This window comes from Heteronotia binoei, chromosome 4 (genome assembly GCF_032191835.1).
Source record: "Heteronotia binoei isolate CCM8104 ecotype False Entrance Well chromosome 4, APGP_CSIRO_Hbin_v1, whole genome shotgun sequence".
NCBI classification, from domain to species: domain Eukaryota; kingdom Metazoa; phylum Chordata; class Lepidosauria; order Squamata; family Gekkonidae; genus Heteronotia; species Heteronotia binoei.
This window is the reverse complement of record NC_083226.1, coordinates 179642756-179667054: the sequence shown is the minus strand read 5'-3', so window position 1 is coordinate 179667054 and position 24299 is coordinate 179642756. Positions and strand designations below refer to the sequence as shown.

Genomic DNA, 24299 nt, shown 5'->3' with positions numbered 1-24299 from the left:
AAAACGAGGTTGTTTTTTCTTCTAGGCTAATAAGGTTAATAACAGCCATTGCCTTTGCTTTGGTCTTCTCAGCGCTGAGAATTTATTATAGGAAAATCCCAGCTCGGTTTGAAGACAAATTGTAGCTTTGTGCATCAAATGAGCAGCTTAGAGTGGGGGACACAGAGAGCAGCAAAAGTGGATCCTCTGGACCAGAGAGAGGCGTAGACCCCTTGGCCCAGTACAGATGTTTTGCTACTCCCCTTACAAATGGTGCTTTTGCAAATCCGGAGCCATTCTAAGAAGGGACAGAGGCTCAGTGGTAGAGCATCTGCTTGGTAAGCAGAAGGTCCCAGGTTCAATCCCCGGCATCTCCAGCTGAAACGAGTCCAGGCAAGTAGGCATGAATAACCTGGAGAGCCATGAATGGGGGCTGTGGCTCAGTGGTAAAGCATCTGCTTGGTAAGCAGAAGGTCCCAGGTTCAATCTCCGGCATCGCCAACTAAAAAGGATCCAGGCCAATAGGTGTGAAAAACCTCAGCTTGAGACTCTGGAGAGCGGCTGCCAGTTTGAGTAGACAAGACTGACTCTGATGGACCAAGGGTCTGATTTAGTAGAAGGCAGCTTCATAAGTGTTAGGGAGGGATGGTGGCTCAGTAGTAGAGCATCTGCTTGGTAAGCAGAAGGGCCCAGGTTCAATTCCCGGCATCGCCAACTAAAAAGGTTCCAGGCAAGTAGGCATGAAAAACCTCAGCTTGAGACCATGGAGAGCCGCTGCCACGCTGAGGAGACAATACTGACTTTGGTGGACCCAGGGTCTGATTCAGTAGAAGGCAGCTTCATATGTTCAACATATGATCTTTCTTCCTCCACTCTTGAGTTCCAATTCCTTCCTTCTTCCTCTTGGTCGTCTGATTCACATCTTACCCTTGCGTCAATATGGGCTTTTTTTTGTAGCAGGAACTCCTTTGCCTATTAGGCCACACACTCCTGATGTAGCCAATCCTCCAAGGGCTTCCAGGCTCTTCTTACAGGGTCTATTGTAAGCTTCAGGAGGATTGGCTACATCAGGGGTGCGTGGCTAATATGCAAAGGAGTTCTGTGGTTTCAAGCCCCGGTTTTCAGACTCAGATAAGAGGGGAGTCTGGAGCATTCTTCATCAGTATGGTGTCCCCTCATGGGAACAGAGGGGCTGTGGCTCTGTGATAGAGCATCTGCTTAGAATACAAAGGGTCCCAGGTTCAGTCCCTGTCATCTCCAGTTGAAAGGAACAGGCAGGAGGTGATGGGAAAGATCTTTGCCTGAGACCCTGGAAAGCTGCTGACAGACTGAGTAGATAGTACTGACCATAATGGACCAAGGGTCTGATTAAGTCTAAGGAATCTTCATGCTCATGTTGGAGGAGGGCTGTGGCTCACTGACAAAGCATCTGCTTGGGTGCAGAAGGTCCCAGGTTCAATCCCCGGCTTCTCCAGTGGAAAGGACCCGGCAGGAGGTGATGGGAAGGACCTCAGTGGTTCATCACTAGAGCACCTGCTTGAGATGCAGAAGGTCCCAGGTTCAATCCCCAGCATCTCCAGTTGAAAGGACCAGGCAGGAGGTGATGGGAAAGACCTCAGTGGCTCATCACTAGAGCATCTGCTTGGCATGCAGAAGGTCCTAGGTTAAATCCCCAGCATCTCCAGTTGAAAGGACCAGGCAGGAGGTGATGGGAAAGACCTCAGTGGCTCATCACTAGAGCATCTGCTTGGCATGCAGAAGGTCCCAGGTTCAACCCTTGGCATCTCCAGTTGAAAGGACCAGGCAGGAGATGATGGGAAAGACCTCAGTGGCTTGTCACTAGAGCATCTGCTTGGCATGCAGAAGGTCCTAGGTTAAATCCCCAGCATCTCCAATTGAATGGACCAGGCAGGAGGTGATGGGAATGACCTCAGTGGCTCATCACTAGAGCATCTGCTTGGCATGCAGAAGGTCCCAGGTTCAATCCCCAGCATCTCCAGTTGAAAGGACCAGGCAGGAGATGATGGGAAAGACCTCAGTGGCTCGTCACTAGAGCATCTGCTTGGCATGCAGAAGGTCCCAGGTTCAATCCCCAGCATCTCCAGTTGAAAGGACCAGGCAGGAGGTGATGGGAATGACCTCAGTGGCTCATCACTAGAGCATCTGCTTGGCATGCAGAAGGTCCTAGATTAAATCCCCAGCATCTCCAGTTGAAAGGACCAGGTAGGAGGTGATGTGAAAGACCTCTTCCTGAGACCCTGGAGAACAGCTGCCAGTCCAAGTGGACAATATTGACTTTGATAGACCAAGGGTCTGATTCAGAACCAGGAAGGTTCATGTGATTTCACATGTATTCAATTTGCTTGGGTTAACTTCTGCAATGTACAGATAGTTGCTCTCTCCCGCCTCACAAAGAAGCCTGAAGGCACAGGGTTCATCTGTGGAGCATGGAAGGACTTGAATGTCATGGTTATTGTGATAAGTCATGACATGGGCAAAGTCACGCCAGGTCCTCCTGTCTTCCACCATCCTCCGAAGTCTGCTCAGATTCGTGTTAGTTACATTAATACCACTGTCCAGCCATCTCATCTTTTGCCGTCCCCTTCTTCTTTTGCCTTCTGTCTTTCCCAGCATCAGAATCTTCTCCAGGGAGTGCTCCCTTCTCATTTGATGGCCAAAGGATTTGAGTTTCAGCTTCAGCCTCTGATCTTCCAGGGAACAGTCTAGGTTGATTTCCCTTAGGACTGACTGATTGGATCTTCTTGCAGTCCAAGGGACTCTCAAGATTCTTCTCCAGCACCACAGCTCATAAGCATCTATTCTTCTGCGCTCGGCCTTCCTTATGGTCCAGCTCTCACAGCCATACATTACTACTGGGAATACCATCGCTTTGACTATGCAGACTTTTGTTGGCAGGGTGATGTCTCTACTTTTTGTTATACTGCCCAGGTTCGCCATAGCTGTCCTCCCAAGTCTTTTAATTTCATGGCTACAGTCACCATCTGCAGTGATCTTGGATCCCAGAAATGTGAAGTCTGTCACTACTTCCATGTCTTCCTCTTCTATTCGCCAAGATGTGATGGGGCCAGATGCCATGATATTAGTTTTTTGATGTTGAGTTTCAAGCCTACTTTTATGCTCTCCTCTTTCACCCTCAGCAAGAGGTTCTTTAGGTCCTCCTCACTTTCTGCCATTAGAGTGGTATCATCTGCACATCTGAGGTTCTTGATGTTTTCTCCAGCAATCTTAATTCCTGCTTCTGCTTCATCCAGGCCAGCATTCCGCATGATGTACTCTGCATATAAATTAAATAAGCAGGGTGACAATATACATCCTTGTCGAACTCCTTTTCATATTTTAAACCAATCAGTTGTTCTATATCCCATTCTGACCGTTGCTTCTTGACACTTATACAGGTTTCTCAGGAGACATGTGAGGTGGTCTGGTACTCACATCTTTTTAAGGACTTGCCACAGTTTGTTGTGATCCACGCAATCAAACGCTTTAGCATAGTCTGTGAAACAGAAATAGACGTTTTTCTGATACTCCTGTGCTTTCTCCATAATCCAGCGAATGTTGGCAATTTGATCTCTAGTTCCCTTACCTCTCCGAAACCCATCTTGAACTTCTGGTAGTTCCCGATCTACGTACTGCTGAAGCCTAGTTTGTAGGATCTTTAACATGACCTTGCTAGCATGTGAAATGAGTGCAATGGTGCGATAGTTTGAACATTCCTTGGCATTACCCTTCTTTGGGATTGGGATATAAACTGACCTTTTCCAATCCTGTGGCCACTGTTGCGTTTTCCAAATTTGTTGACATAATGTGCGCATCACTTTAACAGCATCATCTTTTAGGACTTTGAATAGCTCAACTGGGATATCGTCATCTCCGCTCGCTTTGTTGTTAGTAATTATTATTTATTATAATAAATGCTTTCTAAGGCCCATTTGACTTCACACTCCAGGATGTCTGGCTCAAGGTCAGTGATTTCATTGTCATGGTTGTCAAGCTCATTGAGATCTTTATTGTATAATTCTTCTGTGTATTCTTGCCACTTCTTCCTGATCTCTTCTGCTTCTGTTAGGTCCCTACCGTTTTTGTCCTTTATCATGGCCATCTTTGCAAGAAACGTTCCCTTGATTTCTCCAATTTTCTTGAAGAGATATCTTGTCCTTCCCATTCTATTATTTTCCTCTATTGCTTTGCATTGTCCTTTCAAGGAGGCCTCCTTATCTCTCCTTGCTGTTCTCTGGAAATCTACATTCATTTGGGTGAATTTTACCCTTTCACCTTTGCCTTTCGCTTTCCTTCTTTCCTCAGCTGTTTGTAAAGCCCCATCAGACAGCCACTTTGCTTTTTTGCATTTCTTTTTCTTTGGGATGGTACTGATTGCTGCCTTCTGTACAGTGTCAAGAACCTCTGTCCATAGTTCTTCCGGCACTCTGTCTATCAACTCTAGTTCCTTAAACCTATTCTTCACCTCCACTGCCTAGGGAATAACAGGATTTCCTTACCCGAGGCAGGGTCATCAGCCAAGAAGCTTTCCCACCTATGCTTCAAGAAATTATATTAAGAACAGCACCCAAAAACTGCCTCCACACTAGAAAACAGCACCTGCACTTTAAACCCACCACGAAGCGCCGAAGACGCCTAAAACCTGGACATTCGTTTTTAAACTTTACATCAACTAACAGCACTTTAAGAACTATACCCCACCTCACCTCCTTAATTTATCCATGCTGCCTAATTAACTATCGATCACCTACTAGAATTTGTAAAAATGAATTAACTTAAATTGATTAGAATTGGATTGTTATTTTGTATTTTATGTATTTAAATGCATATAGGACCAATTAATTTAACTTAATTTAATTAATTGAATAGATTATTATTTTGTATCTTGTGTATTTAAGTGCATACAGGACTAAGCAAATTTAACCAATTATTTATTAACGTTAGCACTTTAAATTTTAGGAATTAGATTTTAGTATTGTGCTAAGTAAGACTTATTTATTTACTAATCAATTCGGAAAGATTGGTGAACTGGATAATTGGGAACTGAGGACAGGGGTGGGCTGGGGGTCTGTGCTGTGTATTCAAGTTAGTCAGTTGAACTTTAATACAACCACCAAAGAATAGGCTTGGGATGTCCGGTCAGGGGATTCCAGTGCTCCTGGGGAGGGGAAGATATGACGGTGGGAATGGACAGAGATACGAGAGAAGGAGACAGAGACAAAACAGTGCTCGGCCCCCTTCTAGTCTACTTCCCATCCCAACGGTGACAAGTAGGGGGACCAAGAGAAATTGCCCGCGTCCGACACTGGTGTTATGCAACGCCAGGTCTATAAACAATAAGACCGAGACCATCAGGGACTTCCTGCTTCGGCAGGATGCTGACCTGGCTTGCGTGACCGAGACCTGGGTTCAAGAGGGAGAGACGACGGCACTCTCCCAGATGACTCCCCCAGGTTACTCGGTCTTCCACCAGTCGCGGATTAGCGGGCGGGGGGGCGGGGGGGCGATTTTCATACGGGAGGCTTACTCCTTCCGGGCCCTCCCGGCCCCAAAGATTGACGGTATTGAGTGTGTCGGCCTTGCGTGGGAAGTCGGGGAGAGGTTGGCGATCTGGCTGGTGTACCATCCGCCTAACGCACCGGCCAGCGCCTTACCATCCCTGATGGAGGCGGTGTCCGGCTGGGCGTTGGAGTACCCGGGGCTCGTAGTCCTGGGCGACTTCAATGTCCATGCCGATGACGCGGCTTCCATTCGGGCGATGGGCCTAGTGTCTTCCATGGCGACACTGGGACTCTCCCAATTTGTCACGACTCCCACGCACCAGGCTGGGCACACATTAGATCTGATCTTTGCGGCCGGGATTAAAGTGAACGAAATCGCAACGGAGGCGATACCATGGTCGGATCACTTGGCCCTCAAGGCCCGTATGGAGACGCTACCTCAACCCTGTAAGGGCGGAGAGCCTATTTTGGCTCGCCCGCGGAGCCTGATGGACCCGGAACGGTTCCAAATGGCTCTTCGGGATCCTTGGCCCCCTTGCGATTCCCTTGATGCCCTGGTTGATGCCTGGCAAGACCGGCTATCTGGGGCAATCAACGAGATCGCACCCCGACGTCCTCTGCGCCCTCGTTCAAGGCTGGCTCCCTGGTATACCTCGGAGCTACGCCAGTTGAAACAAGGACTCCGACGACTAGAGAGGCAGTGGCGGCGCACTCGTGGCGAAGCGGCGAGAACATCCTACAGAACGTTTATGAGGTCATATGAGATGGCAGTCAAGGCCGCGAAGAAGAAGTACTTCGCGGCCAAGATTGCGTCTGCAAACTCGCGCCCGGCGCAATTGTTTAAAATAATTGGACATTTAACTACGCTGCCCCAGGGCAGACCAAACGTTAGTGAATCAGAAATAGGCTGTGAGGCTTTTGCGAGATTTTTTGCAGACAAAATCACGTCACTCCGCCAAGACCTGCCCATCACCTTAGACACAGTACATGAGCCCGAGGCCCCACGCCTGTCTTCTGATTTAACTCTGGATCATTTCGACCCGCTCAGCCTGGAGGAAGTTGACGGAATCCTCTCCTCTGCGCGCCCTACAACTTGTGATCTGGACCCATGCCCCTCCTGGCTAATTAAATCCTGCCTGAGGGAGCTAGATTGTCCTCTACGGGACATCATAAATAGATCCCTCTCGGAGGGGCGTTTTCCATCATCTCTGAAAGAGGCTTTGGTCCGACCCCTCTTGAAAAAAAGTACAGCAGACCCGGCCGAATTGGCAAACTACCGACCGGTCTCCAATTTACCATTTTTAGGTAAAATAATAGAGAGGGCAGTGGCGTTGCAGTTGCAGAGCTTTCTGGATGACGCTTCCATCCTAGACCCTTGCCAGTCCGGCTTTCGCCCAGGCTATGGGACGGAGACAGTACTGTTCGCCCTGGTAGATGATCTCCAACGGCATCTGGATCGGGGTGGTGTGGCGGTGCTGATGCTGCTAGATCTGTCGGCCGCGTTCGACACGGTCGACCATCGGCTACTGACCTGCCGCCTCGCCGACATAGGGGTGAGGGGGTCTGCCTTACAGTGGCTCTCCTCCTTCCTCGAGGATCGGGGACAAAGGGTGGCTATTGGGGGCGAGCGGTCCCGGAGGCACACACTGGACTGTGGAGTGCCCCAGGGGGCAGTTCTCTCACCAATGTTATTCAATATCTACATGCGCCCTCTTGCCCAGATTGCCAGGGGATACGGACTTGGGTGCCATCAATACGCAGATGACACCCAACTCTATCTGCTGATGGACGGCCGGCCTGACTGCGTCCCTGAGAATTTAGACCGGGCCTTGCAGGATATGGCAACTTGGTTGAGGAGGAGCGGGCTGAAATTGAATCCAGCGAAGACAGAAGTCCTTTGTCTGGGTCGGGGCGCTCGGGAAGGGGAAATACCTCTTCCGGTCTTCGACGGGGTGCCGCTGAAAGCGGCGCACCGGGTTAGGAGTCTGGGAGTTTTACTGGAGCCTTCATTATCAATGGAGGCCCAGATTGCAGCCACCGCCAAGTCAGCCTTTTTCCATCTAAGGCGGGCAAGGCAGTTGGCTCCCTTCCTAGAGCGCCAAGATCTGGCAACGGTACTTCATGCAACGGTCACCTCGAGACTGGATTACTGTAATGCCCTCTACATGGGGCTGCCTCTGTACCGAACCCGGAAGCTGCAGCTGGTGCAGAATGCGGCGGCTAGACTGTTGCTGGGGCTTCCTAAATGGGAGCACATACAGCCTGGACTGCGCGAGCTGCACTGGCTGCCAGTTACATACCGGGTTCGTTACAAAGTGCTGGTCATTACCTTTAAAGCCCTATATGGTCGAGGACCTGTCTACCTTAGGGACCGTCTCTCCCCATATGAACCCCAGAGAGCACTGAGGTCAGCCGGAAAAAACTTGTTGACTACTCCCGGACCGAGAGAGGTGAAGCTGCAATGTACCCGTAACCGGGCCTTCTCCTCTGTAGCCCCGAGCCTATGGAACCAACTTCCAGAGGAAATGCGGGCCCTGCGGGACCTTGAACAATTCCGCAGGGCCTGCAAGACCTTCCTCTTCCGACTAGCTTTCGCTGACGAAGGAAGAAATTGTTAATGATAACCGCCATCCTAAAGAACAGTATTAGCACTTTTATTAACTTAATTAACTAATTTTAAACCTAATCAGAATTTTAATGCTTAAATGTAATTTTGTGTTTTTTTGCTTCTTGTATAATTGAAATTTGTATGATGTTGTTAGCCGCCCTGAGCCTGCCTCGGCGGGGAGGGCGGGATACAAATAAAATTATCTAAAAAAAAATCTAATCTAAAAAAATCTTAGGGGAGGCCTGTAGGCACAGGGGGGCCGGGGGGAGGAACTGCCCCCTGACGTCCAAGCTGAGCCTCCTGACTTCCAGGGGGGCCTCCTGAGTGCAGTCTGCTTTTTTCACTTTCTTTTTGCCATGGCTGACCTGGCAAAACATTATCAGCGGGGCTCAGGAAGGCAGAGGAAGCCGTGCGGAATGAGCTGGGAAGGGGGGATGGATGGAGCTCCTGGCTGCAAAGCGCCAAGGTGGGAGAGAGGGAGGTGGAAAGAAACCACCCCCTCCACTAGCACGCCAGGTACAGTCCTTTCTTCACTCCAAAGTTTTAGGGTTGGCTGCCTCAATTTGGCCACATTCAGAGCCTCCAGCTTCTGCCCTGTAATGTATGAGGACTCAAGTGAGAACTGGAAGCGTGTTCCTGCAGGGCTCATTGGAGCCAGACGGCCAGAGCTTGGGGCTTTGGGAACAATGGGCAGCAGCATCCAAAACCCTGCTGCCCAGCTCCAATCACGGGCCCCCCTGCTGGTTTGAATGGACCAATCAAACGCTTGCGCGGGAACATGAGGGTGTATATAGTTGGCCCCGTGGGCCCAGTTCGCCAGTCTTATGTGTATGCGAGATGCTGTAATGATCCCGGGGTGGCCAACGGTAGCTCTCCAGATGTTCTTTGCCTACAGCTCCCATCAGCCCCAGCCGTTGGCCATGCTGGCTGGGGCTGATGGGAATTGTAGGGGGAAACATCTGGAGAGCTACCGTTGGCCACCCCTGCGTGTAATCAATAAAGAGCTGATGATTTACTACCACCTCGCCTCTGCCATGCATTGAACCCATTACACCAGGGGTGGCCAACGGTAGCTCTCCAGATTTTTTTTTTTGCCTACAACTCCCATCAGCCCCAGCCAGCATGGCCAATGGCTGGGGCTGATGGGAGTTGTAGGCAAAAAAAAAACACCAGGAGAGCTGCTGTTGACCACCCCTGCACGACTGTATTATATGCCCTAACCCCAAAAAGCTTATGAGAAGCAAGAAGCCCTGCAGTGGATGGAAATGGGTGCCCCCTCACTTTTTAAAAAGCCCCCTGACTTGTAAAATCCTGGGTACGGCCCTGACCAGATCCAACATGGCTTCTCTTATGTTCTTAACACTCTGTCTGGGTCAGTGATGGTCTGTCTTCTTGGTGCTTAGGAGGCAACAGAAGGAGGGCTTCTGGAGTTTTGGCCCCACTGGTGGACCTCTTGATGGCACCTCATGGTGACTGAATCTTGGACTGGATGAGCCAATGGCCTGATCCAACATGGCTTCTCTTATGTTCTTTTGTCTGGGGCAGTGATGCTCTGTCTTCTTGGTGCTTGGGGAGCAATGGAGGGAGACTTCTGGAGTTCTGGCCCTGCTGGTTGACCTCGTGATGGCGCCTGGGTTTTGGCCATTGTGTGACACAGAGTGTTGGACCAGATGGGTCATTGGCCTGATCCAAGATGGCGTTTCTTCTGTTCTTATGTCTGGGGCAACGATGGCCTGTCTTCTTGGTGCTTGGGAGGCAACAGAGGGAGGGTTTCTGGAGTTCTGGCCCCACTGGTGGACCTCTTGATGGCACCTGATGGTTTTTGGCTACTGTGTGACGGAGTCTTGGACTGGATGAGCCAATTGTCTGATCCAACATGGCTTCTGTTGCGCTCTTACGCTCACCAGTCTGACACCTTCTCTTTTGCCTGTCTCCATAATCAGAACTTTTCCTGCTTCTTACCTTGGTAGGAGAGGAGACATCGTGGAGCGTCTGGACTTCCGGAATGTTCTCTATCTCCTCTTTGAACGGGCTGTCTTTCTTTTCTTTCTTTCTTTTCTTCCTCCCCCCCCCCCTTTGGTGCAGTGTGTTAGGGTAATTGACCAGGTTAAACGGCCGCGCTTGCCTTTCCCTTACTCATGGGCTTCTCTAATTGAAAATGGTAAATGGACAAGTATTTCTGTGGGAGCCCTAAACCCACTCCTATCCTTCATCAGGGAAACCTGCTTGGGCAGCAGGTCACTCTCAATTTATCACCGAACGGGTTATAAGCTTAGATTGCAGGTTTAACTAACTAAATTAATCAATATGGAGAATTATAGCTGCTGGTGGTGCCACTAAAGTTAAAGATCCGTCAGCATGTTTGTTATAATCCACAGTTAACGGTTTAACCCTAATGGTTTGCTTTGCTTGGGAAGGAAACTTGCTGAACAAAAATCCTGAACCTTAACAGGGAAGGGGGGGGGGGAGAAGAAAGCGATTGAGTTTGCAGTATGTGTAATTACTTCTGGCTATTTAAACCTGTAGCGAGGGAAGCGGAAGGATGCTTCGCTCAGTAGCGGCGGGGGCTAAAGGAGGCAAAGCTTTTGCAGGTGCCAATATTTGTCGGGGCGGGTGGGGACACAATTTGATTTCACAAACTAGAGGGGCAAAGCAAAGTGAATGCACCTCTGCGGTATGGCGGTATGGCCATATGAAATCACCATCCGTATTGTCCGCTCACACTGGTAGCGGCTGCCCATGGTCTCAGGCGGGGGTCTTTCACATCACATCACTGGAATCATAGAGTTGGGTGGGAGCTCCAGAGTCATCTAGTCCAGCCCCCTGCACAATGCAGGAGATTTATGAGTATCTCCCCACCACCCACAACTTCAGTGACCCCTAGTCCTTGAGCTGGAGATGCCAGGGATTGAACCTGTGGCTTTCTGCACGCCGAGCAGATGTTCTACCACTGAGCCATGGTCCTTCCAAAGCCCAAACGGGCCTTTGCTATCTGTTGTGTATCGGCTGTTTTGACTGCTGCTTTGTTATGTCTGTTATTTGGCCTTGATGCCAAGTTCATTGCCCTCCAGAACCCTGACGCCTACATTCCAATTGGCTACATTCCGAGACTGACCAAGAGCGAGATCTTGGGGTCGTGGTAGATAACTCACTGAAAATGTCAAGACAGTGTGCGATTGCAATGAAAAAGGCCAACGCCATGCTGGGAATTATTAGGAAGGGAATCTTTTAGAACCAGCCAATCGGGACCCGAGGCATTTCTCTCAGGAAATGCAATCGAAGGATCCCGGAGAGACCAATAGGGGGAATCGCTGCCCACATAAAGGGGTGTGTTTAACTCAGACCAAATGTACATAAGCAGTGCTGTGGTCTCTTTGTGTTCAGTTCTGTTCCTGTTCAATAAATGTTCTTGCTTACCTCAAGCTGAACTCACTATGAGAGCCAGTTTGGTGCAGTTGTTCAGGGTGGTGAGAACCAGAGAGGATTGTGAGGCACTCCAAAGGGACCTGTTGAGGCTGGGTGAGCGGGCGTCAATGTGGCAGATGCCGTTCAATGCGGCCAAGTGCAAAGTAATGCACATTGGGGCCAGGAATCCCAGCTACAAATACAAGTTGATGGGGTGTGAACTGGCAGAGACTGACCAAGAGAGAGATCTTGGGGTCGTGGTAGATAACTCACTGAAAATGTCAAGACAGCGTGCGATTGCAATAAAAAAGGACAACGCCATGCTGGGAATTATTAGGAAGGGAATTGAAAACAAATCAGCCAGTATCATAATGCCCCTGTATAAATCGATGGTGCGGTCTCATTTGGAATACTGTGTACAATTCTGGTTACCGCACCTCAAAAAGAATATTATAGCATTGGAAAAAGTGCAGAAAAGGTCAACTAGAATGATTAAAGGTTTGGAACACTTTCCCTGTGAAGAAAGGTTAAAACGTTTGGGGCTCTTTAGCTTGAAGAAACGTCGACTGCGGGGTGACATGATAGAGGCTTACAAGATTATGCATGGGATGGAGAAAGTAGAGAAAGAAGTCCTTTTCTCCCTTTCTCTAAATACAAGAACTCATGGGCATTCAATGATATTGCTGAGCAGTCAGGTTAAAATGGATAAAAAGAAGTACTTCTATACCCAAAGGGTGATTAACATGTGGAATTCACCGCCACAGGAGATGGTGGCGGCTATAAGCATAGCCAGCTTTAAGAGGGGATTGGATAAAAATATGGAGCAGAGGTCCATCAGTGGCTATTAGCCACAGTATATATGTGTGTGTGTGTGTGTGTATACACATGCACACACATATATTGGCCACTGTGTGACACAGAGTGTTGGACTGGATGGGCCATTAGCCTGATCCAACATGGCTTCTCTTATGTTCTTATGTTGAGTGCGCGGACTCTTATCTGGGAGAACCGGGTTTGATTTCCCGCTCCTCACTCCCCCACTTGCAGCTGCTGGAATGGCCTTGGGTCAGCCATAGCTCTTATAGGAGTTGTCCCTGAAAGGGCAGCTTCTGGGAGAGCTCTCTCAGCCCCACCTACCTCAGAGGGCATCTGTTGTGGGGGAAGAAGATAAAGGAGATTGTAAGCCGCTCTGAGATTCAGAGTATAGAGCGAAATATAAATCCAATATCTTCTTCTTCCTCTATATAATACTATCTCTTTACTGGGAATGGTTTTCCCCGTCTAGACCTCGCAAGTGAGTCAAGAAGAAAATCAGCCGTTGCTTTTGCAAGGGTGAGGGGAAAAGAGGGTGAAACTCCGTGGGCTCTCTGACTACCTACTGTTTTCTCTGGAAAAAGAGCCCCCAACATGTTTTTTTTAAGACTGCGGTACCTTTGGGATTATGACAAAGGGTTGCGGGTGCAGTTACAAAATGGCTGCCGTGGGAGGCGGAGCCACACTCGGAGCAAAGTCCGCACGCAGGGGAGAAGGGGGTATTATGTAAACACTGCAGCGGAAAAGATAAGTTTGAGAGAGCCCGATTCCCCACTAGCCTTATACCGCTCTCATACTCCTCTGCGGGGCTTCTGCAGCCAATTCATCTGCAGCCAATCACAAGCTGTGCTGGGCGGGAGTCTCAACTGGCCCCACCCACTTTCTGAAAGCCCTTGATGGGTGCCAGGTCGGGTTATGGGCTATGGGCACCGCACTGGGGGACGTCAGGGCCCAACCCTGCGAAGATGCCGTCCCTTCTGGCCTGGAGCGCCAAGATCCTCCTTCCAGCCTTGCAGAGCCTCCCTTGGGATGATCGGTGAATATGGGGGAAGTACTCTGCACATGTTCACAACACTCTTCACGGCCTTCTTTATTTTCAAGCGAGACTGACAGGGAGAGGAGAGAGGGTAGAGATAGGGAGGGGAGGTCTGGCGGTCACCTGATGTCCACGCTGGATGTCTTTCCGGTTTCCATCCTCAATCCGAGGCGGGGAGTCAAGGCACAGATTCTTTGGGGCTAAAGCAGGGTGGCCCTCGAGAGAAGCGGAGCGATCGTTTTGCCGTCTCTCGATACCTTCCAGCGCTGAACTAGCCGAGCGCAGACCCGGAAAAGTCGGCGTGTGCGTCGTGTGTGGTTGGTTGATTTTATGTTAATATTTCCGTACCGCTTTTAGCCACAAGTGAGCTCCAAGCGGTTTACGTAAAACAGTCCACGCTATCAAAACCCAGCGATGTATGAGTGAAGATCAGCATACCCTAGAGGAGGCTTCAGCCTGTGGTTAAATTACACAGCCCAGCAGTTTAGAAACTGACAATTGGCAGCTAAGAGTAGAGAAACCGTCCAAAGCTTCTAAACAACGCTGGCCTACGCATCTTGTGGAAGAGAAGAAGACTGCAGATTTATACCCCACCGTTCTCTCTGAACTCGGGAGACTCAGAGTGGCTTACAATCTCCTATGTATTCTCCCCCCACAACAGACACCCTGTGAGGTGGGTGGGGCTGAGAGGGCTCTCACAGCAGATGCCCTTTCAAGGACAGAGACTCAGAGTGGCTTACAATCTCCTATATCTCCTCCCCCCCCCACAACAGACACCCTGTGAGGTGGGTGGGGCTGAGAGAGCTCTGACAGAAGCTGCCCTTTCAAAGACAGAGACTCAGAGCAGCTTACAATCTCCTATATCTTCTCCCCCCACAACAGACACCCTGTGAGTTGGGTGGTGCTGAGAGGGCTCTAACAGCAGCTGCCCTTTCAAGGACAGAGACTCAGAGCGGCTTACAATCTCCTACATCTTCTTCCCCCACAACAGACACCGGTGAGGTGGGTGGGGCTGAGAGGGCTCTCGCAGCAGCTGCCCTTTCAAGGACAGAGACTCAGAGCGGCTTACAATCTCCTTTATCTTCCTCCCCACAACAGACACCTGTGAGGTGGGTGGGGCTGAGAGGGCTCTCACAACAGCTGCCTTTTCAAGGACAGAGGCTCAGAGCGGCTTACAATCTCCTTTATCTTCCTCCCCACAACAGACACCGGTGAGGTGGGTGGGGCTGAGAGGGCTCTCGCAGCAGCTGCCCTTTCAAGGACAGAGGCTCAGAGCGGCTTACAATCTCCTTTATCTTCCTCCCCACAACAGACACCTGTGAGGTGGGTGGGGCTGAGAGGGCTCTCACAACAGCTGCCCTTTCAAGGACAGCTTTGCAAGAGCTATGGCTGACCCAAGGCCATTCCAGCAGGTGCAATTGGAGGAGTGGGGAATCAAACCCCGTTCTCCCAGAGAGTCCGCATACTTAACCACTACATCAAATTGGCTCTCAACCAGACCATGAGTTATATAATTATTTCATTATATATTACATACTATCATAGAGTTGGAAGGTACCTCTAGGGTCATCTAGTCCAACCCCTTGCACAATGCAGGAAACTCACAAACACCTCCCCCTAAATTCAAAGGATCTTCATTGCTTTCAGATGGCCATCTAGCCTATGTTTAAAAACCTCCAAGGAAGGAGAGCCCAACACCTCCTGAGAAAGCCTGTTCCACTGAAGAATGACTCTAACGGTCAGGAAGTTCTTCCTAATGTTGAGACGGAAACTCTTTTGATTTCATTTCAGCCCATTGGTTCTGGTCCTACTTTCCGGGGCCACAGAAAACAATTCCGCATCATCCTCTATATGACAGCCCTTCAAGTGCTTGAAGATGGTGATCCTATCACCTCTCAGCCACCTCCTCTCCAGGCTGAACATCCTCAGCTCCTTCAGCCTTTCCTCATAGGACTTGGTCTCCAGACCCCTCACTATCTTCGTTGCCCTCCTCTGGACCCCTTCCAGCTTGTCTATATCCTTCTTAATATGTGGTGCCCAAAACTGAACACAATACTCCAGGTGAGGTCTTACCAGAGCAGAGTAAAGCAATATCATCACATCATGTGATCTGTACATTATACTTCTGTTGATACAGCCCAAAATTGCATTTGCCTTTTTAGCCACCGCATCACACTGTTGACTCATGTTCAGCGTATGATCTACTAAGACCCCTAGATCCTTTTCGCACATCCTACTGCTAAGACAAGTCTCCCCAATTCTATAACCATACATTGGATTTTTCCTACCTAAATGCAGAACTTTACATTTATCCCTGTTAAAATTCATTTTATTGATTTTAGCCCAGTTTTCCAGCCTGTCAAGGTCATCCTGTATCCTGTTTCTGTCTTCTTCTATGTTTGCAACCCCTCCCAATTTAGTATCATCTGCAAATTTAATAAGCATTCCCTCTATTCCTTCATCCAAATTATTGATAAAGATGTTGAACAAAACAGGTCCCAGGACAGATACTCCATGTGTCACTCCTCTCCAAGAGGATGAGGAACCATTCACAAGCACTCTTTGGGTGTGATCTGTCAACCAGTTACAGATTCACCTAACAGTAACAGGATCCAAACCACATTTTACCAACTTGTCAACAAGGATAGTATGTGGAACTTTATCAAAAGCCTAACTGAAATCAAGATAAACGATGTCTACAGCATTCCCCTGATCCAGCAAGGTAGTCACTTTCTCAAAAAAAGAGATCAGGTTAGTCTGACATGACTTGTTCTTGAGAAAACCATGCTGGCTCTTAGTAATCACATCCATTCTTTCTAAATGTTCCAGGACTGACTGTTTAATGATTTGTTCTAAAACCTTTCCAGGTATAGACGTCAAGCTGATGGGTCAGTAGTTACCCGGATCCTCTTTTTTCCCCTTCTTGAAGATGAGGACAATATTCACCTGATCCAGCATGGCTTCTCTTATGTTCTTATGTGACACAGAGTGTTGGACTGGATGGGCCACTGGCCTGATCCAACATGGCTTCTCTTATGTTCTTATGTGACACAGAGTGTTGGACTGGAGGGGCCATTGGCTTGATCCAACATGGCTTCTCTTCTGTTCTTATGTGACACAGAGTGTTGGACTGGATGGGCCACTGGCCTGATCCAGCATGGCTTCTCTTATGTCCCTCTTTTGCATTCTTCACGTCCCAGATAAATCAGGTACCCAGAAGAAATAGGGATGTATTTGGCACGGTTCTCCTTCCACTTCTGCACTTTTCCCCGCAGGAAAGTTTTTTTTATTTATGCCGTTAACTTGTGCACATTGGAACGAAAGCAACTTCAAATTCCTGTAGCGCGCATATTAAGTAATAACTCAGACGCACTATCATTGCAAAAAAGCCGCGACGGCAGCATCCTTTGGAGTTTTTAGAAAAACAAATTACATTGTGCAAATTTGTGTTTTGGGGCTGTTAAGAAAAATTGCCTGATTTGCCCAGCGCAACTCCGATCAGGTAGATGTGCAGTTGGGGACTTTTAAACAAATTAATATTTGATGTAATATGCAATGCCCAGAGCTGTATATTGAAGAGTCCACAGTGCCGTATTATCATCCTGGATCCTTTGAACTAAATGCTTTGTAGTAAATAAAAATATGAATTAGCTCCACCGAGAACAGCAACTGCTTTTAAGATATCAGCGTCTCGGATAACCGAACAGGGTTTTTTCTTGCTTTTTAAATGGCAGCTCCCTGGTAAAGAGATTGCTCCTTTTCAGGGGGAAACTTCTGAAGAAAGGCTTTCTTTTTCACAAGCTGAGCTGAACGTAAAAAAGAAAGCGATCTCATTTCTAAATATTTTTTAAGAAGGAAAGATTTCCTATGGGGAAGATGGGGGAATAAGGTACCAAATACGGAAGGGGAGGGGTCTCTCCTCCCCTTCTCTTTCCCCCGAGGAGAACTAGCGTCGTGGAAAGTCCAATATAGTCCCCCATGCAAGTGATAAAAGCAGACGTTGGCAAATTAATCTCTCTTATTCACTGTGTAGGTTGTTAATTGTTCTCTCTGCTTGCTGTCGATATAATGTGAAATTTTCATTCCCCCCCATTCAAGACGGGGAAAAGTTGTGGCTGAAAATGTTAACATTTGCATTTTTATTTGTTGATTTATTTAAAGGACAGCCTCTCTTACAGCAATCCATCACTCCGTGACACCCCAAATATGAATAATGTATTGTAGACTTGCGGTTACAATGTGTAATAAGTGCCAGAGACAGTCGGAGAATGTTAACTATGTTGCAAATGTAATATTTATCGACTCGTAGTTTATTGCTTTGGAGGTTCAATAATACTGACCATTGGACATTAATACCGTTTATCCTGATTTTTAAATTTTTTTTATTTTTTTTATTTTTTGCCGGCCACCTCTGTGCGCAGGGCGAAACCATCCATCTCTTGCTTGCAGAATAAATGCAGAAATTAACAGCATTTTGTAAGTGGGACATTGCGGGGCTCATTTTAATGGTAAACGTGCGCGATTCCTTCTCTGCCTGCTGCTGATGTTGCTTTAGCGAGGCCAAACTTTTTTCGGATGCTTTTTTGTTGTTCAGTGTTTTGTCTTCAGGAGGGGAGGGAATCACTTGGACTAGGGGTCCCAAACTTTTTTGAGACTGTCGGCGCCTTTGGAATTCTGGCACGGTACAGCGGCACAGCTACAAAATGGCTTCCGCGGCTCACCTTCAGTCACACAGTGAAGATCTTGTGCTGTGACGGCAGCCGCTGCTAAAGCAATGTTGTGAAATGTCTACGCAATCAATCAAATTTTCAGCGGCCAGTCAGAAGCCTGGCTGAGCAAAAGCCCTGCCTTTTTTTCCCCTAAAACACTCAGTGAGGACCAGAAAAAGTGTCAGTGGGCACCATATCGAGTATTGGATAAACATCTGGAGCAGAGGTTCATCAGTGGATATTAGCTACAAGGTATAGATGGAACTCTCTGTCTGAGGCAATGATGTATTCTTGGTGATGGGGGGGGGGACGAAAGTGGGCAGGCTTCTAGTGTTCAGTTTTGGGCACCACATTTAAAGAAGGATATAGACAAGCTGGAACGGGTCCAGAGGAGGGCGACGAAAATGGTGAGGGGTCTGGAGATCAAGTCCTATAAATAAAGGATGAAGGAGCTGGGCATGTTTAGCCTGGAGAGGAGGCGGCTGAGAGGGGATATGATCACCATCTTCAAGTTCTTGAGGGGCTGTCATATAGAGGAGGGTGTGGAATTGTTTTTTTGTTGCCCCAGAAGATAGGACCAGAACCAATGGGTAGAAATTAAATCAAAAGAGTTTCCGGCTCAGAATTAGAAAGAACTTCCTGACCGTTAGTGCGATTCCTCAGTGGAACAGGCTTCCTCGGGAGGTGGTGGGCTCTCTTTCCTTGGAGGCTTCCTCGGGAGGTGGTGGGCTCTCTTTCCTTGGAGGTTTTTAAACAGAGGCTAGATGGCCATCTGACAGCAATGAGGATCCTGTGAATTTAGGGGGAGGTGTTCGTGAGTTTCCTGCATTGCACAGGGGGTTGGACTAGATGACCCTGGAGGTACCTTCAAACTCTATGATTCTATGTCCTAGCCCCACTGTGGACCTGATGGCACCTGTTTTTTTGGCCACTGTGTGATACAGAGTGTTGGACTGGACGGGCCACTGGCTTGATCCAACATGACTTCTCTTATGTTCTTATGACCTCTGACTTGGACAATGGAAATAGACCACATCAGGTATTCAATGGAAATAGACCACATCAGGTATTGTCTGATCCCCAACCCCCTCCTCCCATGATTAAACCAACCTTGGAGTTTTACAGAAGAACCTTAAATGAGAAAGCTACTCTAGATCTTGCTTGGGAAGAGGTGGAGGTGAAATTCTAATTTGTCTTATGCTTATGCATTCATGCTAATCTTTGAAGCTGAGAATCAAAATATTTTTCTTGAAAAGTTACACCCTGGGCAGCCCTCTGCAAAATTGTGACATTGAATGCAAACATGTCAATAGCACCTATGTTTATTAGCATCGTTTATTCAAAGTATAAAGTATCAGAGGCAGGACTCATCCTAATTCCTGCTTGCTCACGGGTTTTGGAATTGGGTTACATAAGAACATAAGAGAAGCCCTGTTGGATCAGGCCAATGGTCCATCCAGTCCAACACTCTGTGTCACATAAGAACATAAGAGAAGCCATGTTGGATCAGGCCAATGGCCCCTCCAGTCCAACACTCTGTGTCACATAAGAACATAAGAGAAGCCCTGTTGGATCAGGCCAATGGCCCATCCAGTCCAACACTCTGTGTCACATAAGAACATAAGAGAAGCCATGTTGGATCAGGCCAGTGGCCCCTCCAATCCAACACTCTGTGTCACATAAGAACATGAGAGAAGCCATGCTGGATCAGGCCAATGGCCCATCCAATCCAGCACTCTGTGTCACAGAAGAACAGAAGAGAAGCCATCTTGGATCAGGCCAGTGGCCCATCCAGTCCAACACTCTGTGTCACATAAGAACATAAGAGAAGCCATGTTGGATCAGGCCAATGGTCCATCAGTCCAACACTCTGTGTCAAACATTGGCCAAAAAACCCAAGTGGGTTTCTTAAATTTCCTTTCTTAAAAGTCAGAGGGGAACCAGTGGATTGAAATTAAATCAAAGGCCTTTTCTACTAAACATGTGGAAGAACTTCCTGAAAGACTGGTTCCTCGTGGAACAGGCTTCCTTAGGAGGTGGTAGGATCTCCTTCTTGGGAGGTTTCCAAGCAGAGGCTAGATGGCCATCTGACAGCAATACTGATTCTGGGAAATTAGGCAGATCGGAAAGGGAGGATGGGATCGGATGAGCCAGCACTCGGCCCTTGTGCCCCTTTCTTACTTGCCCAGAGTAATACCAGTTGCCACTTTGGCTTGAGGAAGGATTTTCCCCCAGGCAAGATTGGCCCAGGGATCCCAGAGGTTTTTTGCCTTCCTCTGAGCATGGAGCAGGGAGAATTAGGGGAGGGGGAAGGTAGTTGTAAATTTCCTGCATTATACAGGAACTAAACAAACCTGGAGTAGGTAACCATCAAGGTCCCTTCCAGCTCGATGCTTCCTCACTACCAAAGTCATAGGGTTAAAACCCTTTTGGAAACAAGCTTTTGAAGGCAAACTATGCCCATTTGGGGCGTGATCTATGCACACCGGGGGTGGGGTGGGGTGTCTGCTGTTCAATGACAACAAAAACGGCCCCAAAATCCTATTTGGCACAACCAACAACTTGGGCACACATCTCGTTCCCCTTTGCACGCTTTCATGATCCTGGCCCTGATGAGGCCTGCAGGCCCCAGGGAAGCCTGCTTAGGAGTTACTGGGAAAAGCCTACATCTCCCAGGATCCCCTCTGTCATTCTGATTGGGTAGCGAGGGTTTTGGAGGGAAACAGGCGCAGATAGGGGTGGCACCTAGAAAGAGAATATAAAGGCCAAGCCCAGGAAGTGGGTGTTCTTTCCCTGGAAGGCTGAGTTGGAAGCAGGGGAGAGACCCTTACCCAAGGGGGTAAGTGCTGGTAAGAGAAGGGACTGTAAGATAGATGCATTAGGGCATATGTTTATTTTCCCTTTACCCTTTTACTGGTTAATGCACCTTGTTAATTTGCATTGCGCTGGAATAAACCTTTTTGTTGTTGTTTACTCTGCCTGGTCCTCACGCCCATTATTTGGCCTAGCTAAGGGAGGCCTGAAGGGCTTGGGAGGGTCTTCTCAAGGGGAACCCTTAACCCAGAGTGGTGGCAGCAGTTTGGCAAGACCCCTCTGAGTCGTGACACATGACAATTCTATTTTTCATAGCAGTGACCTTCTCGCCTGTACCTTTCTTCTGGGAGACATTGGTGGTTATCCTTGGAATTGCTGACTCTGAGTTGGGAAATTCCTTGATATTGGGGGGTGGAGCCTGGGGAGGATGGCATTTGGAGAAGGGAGTGAGCTCAGTAGAGGTATGACACCATAGAGGCCACCCTCCCAAGCGGCCAAGGAGAACTTATCTCTAGTCAGAAAAACAGTTGTCATTCCGGGAAAAACCCAGGCCCCAGCTGGAGGTTGGGAATCCTCCAGCTGATTTTGACTAGGGTACTGTTGGAGCCACAAAATGGCTGCCACAGGAGCCGGCCACAAAATGGCTGCCGTGGCTTACCTTCAGTCACACAGTGAAGATCCTTCTGCTGTAGTGGCAACTCTTACCAAAGCAACGTTGTTTAAAATCTTCACAGCCAGTCAGATCTTCAGTGGCCAATCAGAAGCCCTGCTGGGTGAAAGCCCCACTTGGCCCCACCCATTTTCTGAAAATACATGTTGGGCACAAGGAAAGGTGTGCACTGTAGATCTTACGGGCACCGTGCTGGGGACCTTGTGTTCTAATGTGCCCTCAGGTCCTCTCCCGACATTCAGGGTTCCCTAGCAGACCAGGTGGGTTTGAAAGATTCTCTTCACATGGGGATTTTGAAAATTGCTGCCTCTGGGACTTTTTTTTGTAGCAGAAACTCCTTTGCATATTAGGCCACACCCCCTGATGTAGCCAATCCTCCTGGAGCTTACAGTAGGCCCTGTGAGAAGAGCCCTGTAAGGAATTCTAGCAGGACCTCCTTTGCCTATTAGGCCACACACCCCTGATGTAGCCAATCCTCCTGGAGCTTCCAGCAGGCCCTTTGAGAAGAGCCCTGTAAGGAATTCTAGCAGGACCTCCTTTGCCTATTAGGCCACACACCCCTGATGTAGCCAATCCTCCTGGAGCTTACAGCAGGCCCTGTGAGAAGAGCCCTGTAAGGAATTCTAGCAGGACCTCCTTTGCCTATTAGGCCACACACCCCTGATGTAGCCGATCCTCCTGGAGCTTACAGCAGGCCCTGTGAGAAGAGCCCTGTAAGGAATTCTAGCAGGACCTCCTTTGCCTATTAGGCCACACACCCCTGATGTAGCCAATCCTCCTGGAGCTTACAGCAGGCCCTGTGAGAAGAGCCCTGTAAGGAATTCTAGCAGGACCTCCTTTGCATATTAGGCCACACACCCCTGATGCAGCCAATCCTCCTGGAGCTTACAGCAGGCCCTGTGAGAAGAGCCCTGTCAGGAATTCTGGCAGTACCTCCTTTGCCTATTAGGCCACACACCCCTGATGTAGCCAATCCTCCTGGAGCTTACAGTAGGCCCTGTGAGAAGAGCCCTGTAAGGAATTCTAGCAGGACTCCTTTGCCTATTAGGCCACACACCCCTGATGTAGCCAATCCTCCTGGAGCTCACAGCAGGCCCTGTGAGAAGAGCCCTGTAAGGAATTCTAGCAGGACTCCTTTGCCTATTAGGCCACACACCCCTGATGTAGCCAATCCTCCTGGAGCTTACAGCAGGCCCTGTGAGCAGAGCCCTGTAAGGAATTCTAGCAGGACTCCTTTGCCTATTAGGCCACACACCCCTGATGTAGCCAATCCTCTTGGAGCTTCCAGCAGGCCCTGTGAGAAGAGCCCTGTAAGGAATTCTAGCAGGACCTCCTTTGCCTATTAGGCCACACACCCCTGATGTAGCCAATCCTCCTGGAGCTTACAGTAGGCCCTGTGAGAAGAGCCCTGTAAGGAATTCCAGCAGGACTCCTTTGCCTATTAGGCCACACACCCCTGATGTAGCCAATCCTCCTGGAGCTTACAGTAGGCCCTGTGAGAAGAGCCCTGTAAGGAATTCCAGCAGGACTCCTTTGCCTATTAGGCCACACACCCCTGATGTAGCCAATCCTCCTGGAGCTTACAGTAGGCCTTGTGAGAAGAGCCCTGTAAGGAATTCTAGCAGGACCTCCTTTGCCTATTAGGCCACACACCCCTGATGTAGCCAATCTTCCTGGAGCTTCCAGCAGGCCCTGTGAGAAGAGCCCTGTAAGGAATTCTAGCAGGACTCCTTTGCCTATTAGGCCACACCCCCCTGATGTAGCCAATCCTCTTGGAGCTTCCAGCAGGCCCTGTGAGAAGAGCCCTGTAAGGAATTCTAGCAGGACCTCCTTTGCCTATTAGGCCACACCCCCCTGATGTGGCCAATCCTCCTGGAGCTTACAGCAGGCCCTGTGAGAAGAGCCCTGTAAGGAATTCTAGCAGGACCTCCTTTGCCTATTAGGCCACACCCCCCTGATGCAGCCAATCCTCCTGGAGCTTACAGCAGGCCCTGTACGAAGAGGCCTGTACGCTCTTGGAGGATTGGCTGCATCAGGGGTGTGTGGCCTATTATGCAAAGGAGTTCCTGCTACAAAAAGAAAGCCCTGGCTGCCTCGAACCATCTCTCTCCAAGGAAGGAGATTCCCCAGCTTGGCAGTTTATTCCCCCTGCTCACTGAGCTGGTCTTCGAGAGCTTGACCGAAATTTCTCTCAGCTGCTCCCAACCAGTGTCCTATTTCAGTGCGAAGACCGATATTCTCCTTCTCCCTCCCTTTCACGATCATCTTAAATATTTGATTTTTTCCTCTGCGTTTTTTTTCCTTTGACAGTTTTCCCCCATGCTCCGGTTCCTTTTTTTTCAATTGTCTCCGCCCGGCTGTAAAGAAACGTCTCATTATTTATTTACCATCTTTATATACTGTTGTGTCCTGTAGCTCAACGCGATTAACAGTTCCGCATAAATACACCCAATAAACGTAAAAAATTTTTTTAAAAATCCCATATAAAATTCAGATCCAGTGAGCTCAAATGTATATTTTGTAAAATAAAATTGGGTAGAACAAGGATCAGGCCAATCTCCTTGCCCTACGAATAAAGGCCTCTTTCAACGAGGGTTGCCAAGTCCAATTCAAGAAATATCTGGGGACTTCGGGGGTGGAGCCAGGAGACATTGGGGTGGAGCCAGGAGCAAGGTTGGGACAAGCACAATTGAACTCCAAAGGGAGTTCTGGCCATCACATTTCAAGGGACTGATCCAACATGGCT

At 48.7% G+C, this 24299-nt stretch overlaps 1 protein-coding gene across 2 annotated transcripts in view; it reads left to right on the top strand.

The window, feature by feature from the left end:
* KIAA1328 (KIAA1328 ortholog) overlaps positions 1-24299 on the top strand; it is a 447944-nt gene that overhangs the window by 383208 nt on the left and 40437 nt on the right. The gene's annotated exons all lie outside the window — the stretch shown is intronic.